The sequence below is a fragment of the Merops nubicus genome, unplaced genomic scaffold (genome assembly GCF_000691845.1).
Source record: "Merops nubicus isolate BGI_N331 unplaced genomic scaffold, ASM69184v1 scaffold5390, whole genome shotgun sequence".
Taxonomy (NCBI): domain Eukaryota; kingdom Metazoa; phylum Chordata; class Aves; order Coraciiformes; family Meropidae; genus Merops; species Merops nubicus.
Genome location: NW_008583430.1, coordinates 1 through 11,248, shown reverse-complemented (window position 1 = coordinate 11,248; position 11,248 = coordinate 1). Strand labels below are relative to the sequence as shown.

General features: G+C 50.0%; 1 non-coding gene across 1 annotated transcript; it reads right to left on the bottom strand.

The window, feature by feature from the left end:
* Positions 1-6,271: 6,271 nt before the first annotated feature.
* Positions 6,272-6,345, bottom strand: TRNAR-UCU. Its single transcript has one exon. It is a non-coding gene; the product is annotated as a tRNA-Arg (tRNA).
* Positions 6,346-11,248: the final 4,903 nt, after the last annotated feature.

Sequence of the window (11,248 nt, the reverse complement as noted above, 5' to 3'; positions counted from 1 at the left end):
TGCTCTGTGCTCGCTGTGTGCAGTGTGACAGCTCTGCAAGCACCCGACAGGAGGATGGAGGGAGGGGGGGCCGCTCTCTGCTCACCAGAAACAAGTGGTGGGGCAAGAGGAAATGGCCCCAAGTTGCCTTACAGGAGGTTTAGGTCGGTATTAGGAAAAACTTCTTCCCTGAAAGGGTTTTCAAGCCCTGGAACAGGCTGCCCAGGGACGTGGTTGAATCACCATCCCTGAATGTGTTTAGAAGTCATGGAGATGATTGCTCGGGGACATGGTCTATCAGGGGAATTGGCAGAGTTAGGTTAATGCTTGGACTTGCTGATCTTAAAGGTCTTTTCCAAACTAAATGATTCTCTGATTTTTTTTATTGTCTTTTGTGACAGCAGCCCCATTATGTTCTAGCTGGAGTTGGGCCCTTCTCACTTCTCCCTCCACAGCCTCACCAAATCTCTGCAGTCCTCCCGAGTTTCCTGCCTCCTCTGCCAGAGGCCATAGTTTCTGCCTTCCTTCCAGCCCAAGCTCCTCTTCAGTCAGAGCAGCCTTCCTCCCTGCCAGGAAGAAGCCTTGCAGCACAAGGAGCAGCTCCTGTGCCTTCAGGATTCCCTTCCTGAAGAGTATCCAGCCCTCCTGGGCTCCTCTGCCCTTGGGTTCTGCTGGACAGATGCAGCGTCCTCCGCAGCACGGCCGGACCCGTGGTGCAGCCCCTGCCCCTGGGGCAGCTCCACCAAAGCACTGCACAGAGATCATCTCCTCCCCCATGGCCAGGGCTCCATCCCAGAGCCCCCCTGAGATGGGGCTTGGGTCTGGCAAACCTGGTGGGATGGAGAACCCAGCTCCTGAGGGCTGTCATGCACCCAGAGAGTCTCTGGGCCCCTCTCCCCATGGGGAACAGGCCCTCATGTCTTTTGGGGCCAGTACCTGTCACATGTTGAAGAGTTCTTCAACTATCTCCTCACCACTCCCTTGGGGCACCACTTGGTCAGCAGAAGGAGCAAGTCCAGGCTGTGCCAGGCTGCCTCCGGGCAGACACAAATCTCTGCAGATGGAACTCATGAACTTTGGCCCCTGGAGGGTGAGGGTGGTGCTGCCACCCCTCTCTGCTGCCTTGAAATGGCTTCAGGTGCCTGAGAGACCTGGGCGGGGGAAGGAGGGAAGACCCAGGCTCAAAGGAAGGACAATCCAGCCACAGGGCACTTACAGCCACCAACCAGGAGGCAGAGCCTCCCCCAGCTGTGACCAGGATGTTGCTGTCCATCTGCCTGTCAGAGATGTCATCTGCTGTCAAGGCCTCAATGGCCACGAGGAGAGCATAGAATCAGAGAATCAGAATGTTTGGGTTGGAAGGGATCTCCAAAGGTCCAACCCCCCTGCTATATGCAGGGACATCTCCAACTAGGTCAGGCTGCTCAGAGCCTCATCCAGCCTGACCTTGAATGTCCCCAGGGATGGGGCCTCCACCACCTTTCTGGGCAACCTATTCCAGAGATCTATCACCTCCAGATTAAGGAACTTTTTCCTAACATCTGACCCAAATCTGCCCTTTTCTAGCTTAAAGCCATTACCCCTCGTCCTGTCCCTCCAAACCCTTGTGAATAATCCCTCCCCTGCTTCCTTGTAGGCCCCTCTCAGCTACTGGAAGGTCACTATAAGGTCTCCCCAGAGTCTCCTCTTCTCCAGGCTGAACAACCCCAACTGTCCTCACAGCAGAGCTGCTCCAGCCCTTTAATCATTTTTGTGGCTCTCTGCTGGACACGCTCCAACAGCTCCTCATCCTTCTCATCATCTGAAAACGCTGGAGTTATTCTCCAAACACCTACAGGAAGAAGGAAGGGAGGGAAGACACCTCACCCTGAGCAACTTGGTGGTGCTGCTTGGCTGAGAAGCTCAAGTAGCTCTGCCAAGAGCTGCCTGGCAGTGCTGGAAGCAGTGCCCACAGGAGAGCTGGCAGCAGGGGCTGCAGTCTCTGCAGAACAGAGTCCCCAGGGTGACAAAGGAGGAGTGGGGTCATGGACACGGTGTGTTGGCCCTACAGAGAACCAGGGTGGCCTGGAGGGCTGCTCTGCAGTGGCTGGATGTGGGCTGACAGAAAAACCTGACAGAAACATTCTCTCCTTTCTAAACTGCTTTAACTTCCTTCCTCAATGCCCTCAGCTCTCTTTGGATCTCACTGGGATCCAAACCCCTTGTTCAATACCTCCATCGATGATCTGCAGGTTGGGATTGGGTGCACCCTCAGCAAGTTTGCAGATGACACCAAATTGAGCAGGAGTATTGATCTGCTGGAGAGAGGGAAGCTCTGCAGAGGGATCTGGGCAGGTGGGATCCATGGGCCAAAGTCAACTGTATGAGGTTGAACACGGCCAAGGGCCAGGTGGGTCACAACAAGCCCAGGCAACACTTGGGGAGGAGTGGCTGGAAACTGCCTGGTGGAAAAGGACCTGGGGGTGCTAGTGGACAGCTGGTTGAACATGAGCCAGCAGTGTGCCCAGGTGGCCAAGAAGGTCACCAGCATCCTGGCCTGGATCAAAAATCACATGTCCAGTAGAAGCAGGGAAGTGATCGTGCCTCTGGACTCCAGGAAGCTTCCCCTGTGCTTCCCATGACCCTGCCCAGGGCCCTGATGCCTTCCAGCAGGCTCCAGAACTTCCACTGGGCTTCCCATGAGCTCACCAGTGGCCCTGCTGCCTTGTAGCAAGCCCTGGGGCTTTCATGAGGCTTCCTAAGAGCCCACCAGCAGCCCTGACGGCCTCCAGATTGCCCAGGGGGGAAAAGAAATGGTGCCCAAAAGGCTTGTGCAGCCAAAAGTTGCTAGAAGGCTGCTTCAAAACATGGAGGCCAAAATGTGTTGAGAGGTCCTAAGTGTGTGGGAGGCTGGGAAAAAAGGGAAGGTGACAACAGGCTGGCCTCCCACCTCCTTTTGGCCTGCCTCACCCTTCTGGCTTCCAAGTGGAAGAAGCCCAAAGAACCCAGCAGCTTGCCAGGGGCCTTAGTGCCATCCAGAGGGCCCCAGAGCTTCCACCAGGCTTTGGCAAAGCCACCGTGGGGCCCTGATGGATGACAACTGAGGGCAGGAGCTGATCAGGAGACACCAAAGAAGCAAAACGCATCAATTCAGTAAAATTATCTATTCAAGAAAGCCACCCCTCAACAGACAAGGAGAACAGCCAGTGGCCATTAAAGGTCATGTATCTGGGAAGAAGCAGAACTGTTGTCACCTGGCCCAGGACTGGAGCCACTCTTCCCAGTATCTTGGATTTGAAGGAGGCAACCAGGCAGATCACAGAACCATGGAATGTTAGGGGTTGGAAGGGACCTCCAAAGACCATCCAGTCCAAACCCCCCACCAAAGCAGGATCACCTAGGGCAGGCCATGCAGGAAGGCATGCAGGCAGGTTTTGGAAGGCTCCAGAGGAGAGTCCACAGCTTGATCCATCACTGTCAGACCCAGGAAGCACAAAACCAGTGAAAATCACAAAGCTCAGCACGAAGACAAACATCTGGTGCCAGGGTGGTCACGCAGCTGAGTGAAGGTTCAGTGGTCTGTGTCCTCAGACCCTGCTGAGGAAATGTGGGATGCAGTGAAGGCTGCTTGTCCCCTTCTCCCACTCAGCTCTTGACACTCCTCTGCTCCCTGGGGATGCAGAGCAGGAAGAGAAATCCGACTGCTGCTGCTGAATGCGACCAGACCTCTAGCAACAGGCTGCTCCTGCTTCTGGGGCTGGACCAAGAGTCCCAGCTCCAACTGGAACCTGTTGAGGGATAAGTTCAACCACCCCCAGCCCCTCTAATAGCTGAGGGCCAGCTAGGAAGCAAGGGGATTGGTCTCTTACCAAATCTGTCCTTACCTTACCCACACCCACCCCTTTCCCTTCATGCAACAGTCACTCTCACAGTAAAGAAGTTTCTCCTCATGTTGAGGTTGAACTTCCCATGTTCTACCTTATACCCATTATTCCTTGTCCTGTTACCAAAACCAGCCTGTCCCCCTCCTCCTGACACCCACTCCTCAGGTATTTACTGTCATTAAGAAGATCCCCTCTCAGCCTTCTCTTCTCAAGACTCAACACTCCCAGTTCTCTCAGTCTTTCTTCATAGGAGATATGTTCAAGTCCTTTAATCATCCCCATAGCTCTTCGTTGGACCCGCTCCAGTAGATCCCTGTCCCTCCTGAACCGGGGAGCCCAAAACTGGAGACAGTATTCCAGGTGTGGTCTCACCAGGCAGCGTAGAGAGGGAGGAGAACCCCCCTAGACCTGCTGGACACACTTCTGTTAACGCACCCCAGGAGACCATTGGCCCTCTTGGCCACAACAGCACGTTGCTGTCCCATGGAGAACCTCCTGTCCACTAGGACTCCAAGGTCTTTCTCCACGGAGCTGCTTTCCAGCAGGAAACCCCCTAATCTGCACTGGTAGCTGCTGTTATTCCTCTCCAGATGCAGGACTCTACACTTGTCCTTATTGATCTTCATGAGGTTTGCCTTCACCCAGCTCTCTAGCCTGTTGGACCTTGTTGGAGAGCAGCACAGCCCTCAGGTGTCTCAGCCACCCCTCCCAGTTTTATATCATCAACAAATTCACTGAGGATACACACTATCCCCTCATCCAGGTCATTGATGAAGATACTGAACAAAACTGGACCCAGTATTGATCCCTGGGGTACACCACTGGCCACAGGCCACCAACGTGACTCTGAGCTGCTGATCACAACCCTCTGAACTCTGTTGTTGAGCCAGTTATCAACCCACCCCATAGTCCAGTCCTCTAGCCCACGTTTCTTGAGTTTACCCATGGGAGACGGTGTCAAAAGCCTTCATGAAGTTAAGGTATGTGACATCCACTGCTCTCCCTTCATCTATCCATTTGGTCATGTCTTCGTAGAAGGATATCAGATTAGTCAAGCAAGACTTCCCCTTAGTAAATCCACATTGGCTAGTCCTGATAATCTTCTTTTCTTCCATGTGGTTAGAGATGGCCTCCAGAATGAGCTGCTCCATCACCTTTCCATGGATGAAGATGAGGCTGACAAATGCTCGGCTGACAGACGCCGCTACCGAGGTCAGCCCTGGTGTAGGTTGCATCCCTTGACATATTCCAGATGTGGAGAAGATTCACCTGATCATAGACCAGGAAGGGAAAAAATGTGACCCTAGGACATTTTTCTCATCCTAGTGTGGATATCTGGAAGTGATTCTATGAACCACTCTTCAGAAGGATCTTTCTCCACCATGTCCACTGATGGCAAATGGTACCCAGATGACTGAGGTGGCAACTGAGGAAAGGAGAAGTCCCTGTCTAGTGGGCTTCCTAGTGCTCTCTGCTTCTCTAGCACAGAGCAACAGAAGTTCAGAGCAAACAAATCAGCATTTCCTACGATGACCCAGATCAGAATGGACCTGGTTGATCCAAGGACACCAAGGAGCATGCCTGGCTCTCCAGAGCTGAGTGTACCTCAGACATCTCCAACAAGCCACATAGGAACTTCTTTCTGAAGTGTATGTGAAGTGTCCAGGTTGAGCAGCCTTCCTCCAATCTTCAGCTGTTCTCCACCATAAGTAAAAACTCCAGTAGCCTGGAAAAACCCAGCAGCCCCCAGTGAAACCCATTCACCTACCAATCACAGCTGTACTCACCTGCAGCTCCCCTCTTTCCTTCCTCCCTACTGATAGCAATGAGATCACGTAGGAAGTTACACACTAGTAACTTAGAACATCTGTGAAGGAAAAAGAAGAGTCAACTGGCAACTTAGAAAGATAACTCGTGGGGTTGTGGAGATGTTTGCCCACAAACATGAATCTTCTAAGTAAAAACGTGAAAAATAAAAGCGTTTACGAAGAGTTTTTATGATGTGGAAATTCAGAATACAGATCTATGTTTTTTTCCCCACATTTAAAAGAAAACCAACTACATTTGTCATAGGAAATATCCACAGAAGGCTCTGACCCACTGCCTAACCAGTGATTTCTACCAGAAACCACAGCACTTTTCTTAAGAAAGTAGCAAAGATGGGACCCACAGGCAGTGTTGGTGGAACAAGTGGGGTTAAAACACCTGGCTATTCAGGAGATACCAAAAAGAATGAGGAAAGGGGAATATGATGAATGAGGGATGCCTTAGAATGAGAGCACACCACTGTTAGCTGCATCAGCTGCAGAGAGGATGTCACGAAAACTCATTATCCTCCCACCCAGTGCCCTCGGGGGGGTTATAAATGTAACGGACTGGCACCTAAAGAGGAATAGGCATCAAAAGAAAAGCGACACCTGCCTGGAGATCATCTCTGCCGGGACTCGAACCCGGAACCTCTGGATTAGAAGTCCAGCGCGCTCGTCCATTGCGCCACAGAGACCTCACCACGAGCGCAGCCCCGGCGCCGGAGCTGAAAACCCTCCAGCTCCCATCACTGCTGGGATCCCCACGCCCCACTCAGGTTAAAAACCCACCGCCCGGCTCATACCTCCCCCACAAATCACCATTTCCAGGCACCGCCGCCTTCCACAGGGACAGGCACTAATTCTGGGTCTGATCTGTATCTCGCTCGGCGGCAGGGATGCAGCAAAAACCTGGATGCAGGCTTGTGTCTGCATCTCTGGCAAGCTCTCGGCAGCATCTCTGGCTCGGCTGAGGGCAGAGCTAAATCCTGGAGCAGAGTTAATTGCTGCATCTCCCTCAGCATCATCGCAGCATCCCCGCTGCAGAAGCCAAGGGAGATGGAGATGAAAGAGGATTGAGCTCCCGACGCCGTGACGCTGGCAGCGCTGAAGGAAGCTCTGTTTGTTGGGATGAAAAATGTAGAAACCTGTGGTTTGAGCAGAGAAATAAAAGAAAAAGCAGCTATCATTTTTTTTTTTCTTTTAAGCAAGCTGTCAATCAATGTGCATCTTCCATTGGAAAAAAAAATAAGCTGACATCAAAGCAGCAGGAAATATCCTTTTACATCTGCTGAGCTATTGAACAATGGATCAAACCCTGTGAGGTGATTCCTTGCTGTGAACAAATACATTCTGCATTCCTAAACTGCATGAATTTTGAGAGTATGGTTTACTCCCAAACATGCTCTTAATTAGGGTCAAACATGAGAGGCAAGACGCCAAGTGCAACGTGACTGGCTCAGAAGAATGAACACTACCTGAGACAATGAGCTTTCACCTCAGGGTCAAGGTGACCTCCAGATCCAGCCTAAGCCAGAACACCCCATAGCTAAAATATAAAAGAATAAATTCCCTTGCTGATTTTATGCTAAGAATCCTTGCCTCCCTCCTCAGATGACTTTTACACAACCTGGGCTGTGAAGTCCCATGGAGCTGACGAGAAGAGGCACAGCACTAACGACCTCAGCACCAAAGCACTTAGTTTCCCTTTTACTGATGCTCGAGGGCTTCTGAAAGGTTTACGGTTGTCTTGACAAGTAAAACCCACTAGAAGTGATGGGAAAGAAGGCAGAGGTTTCACTTCTATCAGACAAAACTCTTCCTGCTGCAAAAGATACCCAGTAAATTGATAATACCTGAAATAAATTAGTTTGTGAACCAACTGTAGTGCCAGTTGTGATCCTACCAGCACCTTGAGAAAACTTGAAGACTAAAAAACACCTATCTACAGGATAAACAAAGGCTGTGCCTAAAAAAATGTCATCTAATAGATCTTGGACAAAGTTACAAAGCACCAATATAGAACAGAAAGGAAGAAAAAAAAACTCACACAGCCCGGGGCTGCACCATGTGTGTTCCTCATGGGAGGAGATGACACCAGCTCTTTTAATATGATTTTGAGAGCCTGCACCTCAAAAGCAGTGCCTGGTTTGAAGTCATTAACAGTTTTGTCAGCAAGTAAAAAATCTGGAGATGAAGTATTAAACTGCACAAACCTCAGAAGAAGGGCTGTGACTTTATGGGCAGCTGTATCCCAGGAGCTGGAGAGCAGATGGGTTTGCAGAGAATCCTCATTCCTCCCGACTGCAGCTGGAATGGGGCTTGTTGCAACCCTGCAACTTGCCTTTCCCCTCTGCCTGCCTACACTCTCATACATATTTGGGTAACACATAGCCCAGCAGCATCCATGCCAAAATTTTTACCAGCCAACCAACTTTCAACACCTGGAGGAAAACCTGCTCCAGTCAGCCCTAACTGCACCAGGATCAGGAAAGGTTCAGGAGTTTGAGCAGGTCCTGGTGAAAACAAGTCATTTCTTTTTTATCCTTCTTTACAGAGAGGGAAGTGTTTATAATGGGAGTGTCCCCAGCACACAGAAGTGTGATGGGAGTGAAAAAGCTGCAGGTGGTCCAAACAAGGTGCAGACTGGCCCCCATCTCACTCCCAGTCACCTTCCAGCATCAAATCATGTGCTGCAGAAGGGAGGAGCATGAGCCATGAGCAAGGATGCAGTGGACTATGGTGAACCAAGATCATTTCCTACCTTATTCTTTACTTGCCTAAGCTGGGAAAGGCCTTTTGCAAGGCAAAGACCAGCAGTAAGATGGCTGCAGAAGTATGTCTTACTGAGCAGTAAGATACCACCTCATGTCAAGATGCCCTAGGGCACCATCATCAGCACTGAGAGACTTCAAAACCCACATCAGAGCTGGGACTTTTCTGTGGTATCTGGCTGAAGGGCACAACTCAGCAAGGGGCTGATGTTCTACAAGCTTACAGCCAAATTGCAGTGGGTGCTCTTCTTCAGCTGCCATGTGAGTATCTAAGATAACCACGACTGTTTGATTTGCATTTTGCTGGAGTTAATCACCACAGGAGTTATCCCAGATAAGATGGACACAGGAAGAGGGTGTGAGGCTGAAGCAATAACCACCATGGTGAAAAGAGGAGAGAAAGGAGCTGATGTTTCTGAGAGTAACCCAAGTCAGTATTAGCCTCTATCTAGTACATATCTATTCATATAAATACAATACACTTTAAGTGAATTCTGTTTTCTTGCTTGCATGTGTAATAGTTAGTAATAACCTGCCCATTGTTTAAATTCCAAGATGTACTAAAACTTGTTGAGAAAGATGTTTAACCTTGAGTATATGTTAGAAGAATGATAAAGAAACACAACCAAGTAACTAATCACCTCAAGGACCTTGTGTGTATCAAACTATTTAACCAAATACCAGATGGGAAAGGGTTTTAGTTGCCTGCAGTAACATCCTTATCTTCTTCAAGGACTTGTCAAGCACCTAAGTCAACAATTGTGTCCTACGATGACTTAATACCTTAAAAGGACAATGTGAGGAGGGGTATTCACTGCCCAGTGACCACCAGAGACCCTCAAGGACACCCACGCCTGAAATAAATACTCTCAAAATCTTAAAGGAAATTTAAAGAGCAGTAATACCAATGGCCTCTACTTGTAAATTATGAAAAATCATTGCAGGACTGAGAGACTGATGCCACGCAGAGAGAGCAGAGCAGAAACACAGACTAAAAGATGCCAAGGCAATGATAGAAAACGAAGATCCCAGTAGAAATCCCAAATCTAACACCTTGTGCATACAGAGCACTGATTTAAGAGTTGTGGACCTGAGTCTCCCCCTTTAGCCTATTTTTCAGATGGAGCTGAGCAAGCTGGCCAAGACCAGACTCTGGAAATTAGTATTCCCTGGGTCTCCCTTGTCATGTCACACCGTTTCTCCAGCAGAAATCTTGAGCAAGCAGCCAGGGGATGCTTGGAACAACATGGGTAGATTTATCCAAGAGGCTGAGATCATGTCCTCATCTGGGGTCCTCAGAATGGCTGCAGGAAGGAGACACACCCCAGGCCAGGTGACAAGACAGACTGGGTGACAAGACAGACCGTGTTCCCAGCTCAGGGCAGTGCAGAGGGAACTCTGTCCTCTAGCTGGCACACCCAGAAGGGTGAGCTCCAGCCTCGCAGCACCTGGGGTTGCCAGGGCACCTTTCCTGCCATGTTAGCAGAGGCCAGAGCCCCCCCTGGATGACCCCTCCTTGGTCATCCATGCCACCAGCTCTTCAGGAACATCTAATGACAATGAGATCTGGTTGGCAACCCACTGCTGCTGGCTTGACAGGACTGTGAAACGCCTGATTTTGGCTCTCACTTGGGCTCTGGAAATGAAGCCAACGCTGTACTCAGAAGTGAAGCCATCTGCAAAGCAGCAAACAGCCTGTGCAGAACTCAACAGCCATTGGAGACACTACCCTGCAGCAGCAGATGGAGATCAAGTCAGGAACGGGGGTGGGAAGAAAGGAAAACACACACACACACAAAAGAAAAAACACCCAACCGTGTAAAGCCCTAGGAACAAAGGAGGTGGAGCCTTCCAGACTCTAGGCCTGCAAACCTCTACCACAAAAGATAAGGATAAAATCCTCTTCCTTGCTCACCTACAAGGAATTTACAAAACTTAATACTCTGCTACTAGTGGCAGTAGCAACAACGTGCCACGGAACAAATCTCAAATGCAAATTTCACCAGCAAGATGGTGTTTTTAAAACAAAACCCTGAGTCTACAGTAACAATACTTCGCTTTGAAGCATTCAGAAGGCAAAAAGAGTCCCTCTTTCTTTATTCTTCACAGAAGAATGGTATTAGCAATCTGTGCGTGCTGCCAGCCTCGTGAGACCCAAAAAAGTTTTTGGTGGGATGGGGTCTGATGCCTCTGGCAGGACAGAGCCTTCATGATGTCCACATTCAGGGCAGATTTTAGGCTCAAGGGACTGGAATGTCTCCTTTCTTCCAAGGAATTCCAATCCACCTAATTATAATAAAGCGTTATACTATTTTCACTTTAAAAAGAAAAAGTATTTTAGCTTTAAAACGATGTATTTAGCTGCGAATTGCCATCCTCCCCTAAAGCAATGATATTGCAGAGTGCTGCGTCCTCCGGGGACACCTGGCTGTGCCAGGACAGCATGGGCACAACCTGCCCCTCTTCTCACCCACAGGGCTGCTTCAGATGCTTGCCCAAGCTCTGCCAAGTCCCTTGCCCCTCCTCGGCTCTTCCTTTTCTCAGCGTTTTAGCTTTTACCTCTTTTCTTTAAAAAAACAAAACAAAACAAAACAAAACAAAACAAAACAAAACAAACCCCCAGTTCACAGGACCTGTCCGCTCACCCAAAGCCTATCACTTACGTGTGTCACTCAGCCCGACGCATTCACCCCTGTGCCAACTTCTGCTGCTCCCAGGTCTTGTTTTCAGCTCTTTTCTTCCACAAATTCGGTGTTTTCTCGCTCCTGCGGCCCCTCCACAGCCCGGGACACGGCTCCGGCGAGCCCGGGGGGGGCCTCCGGAGGCG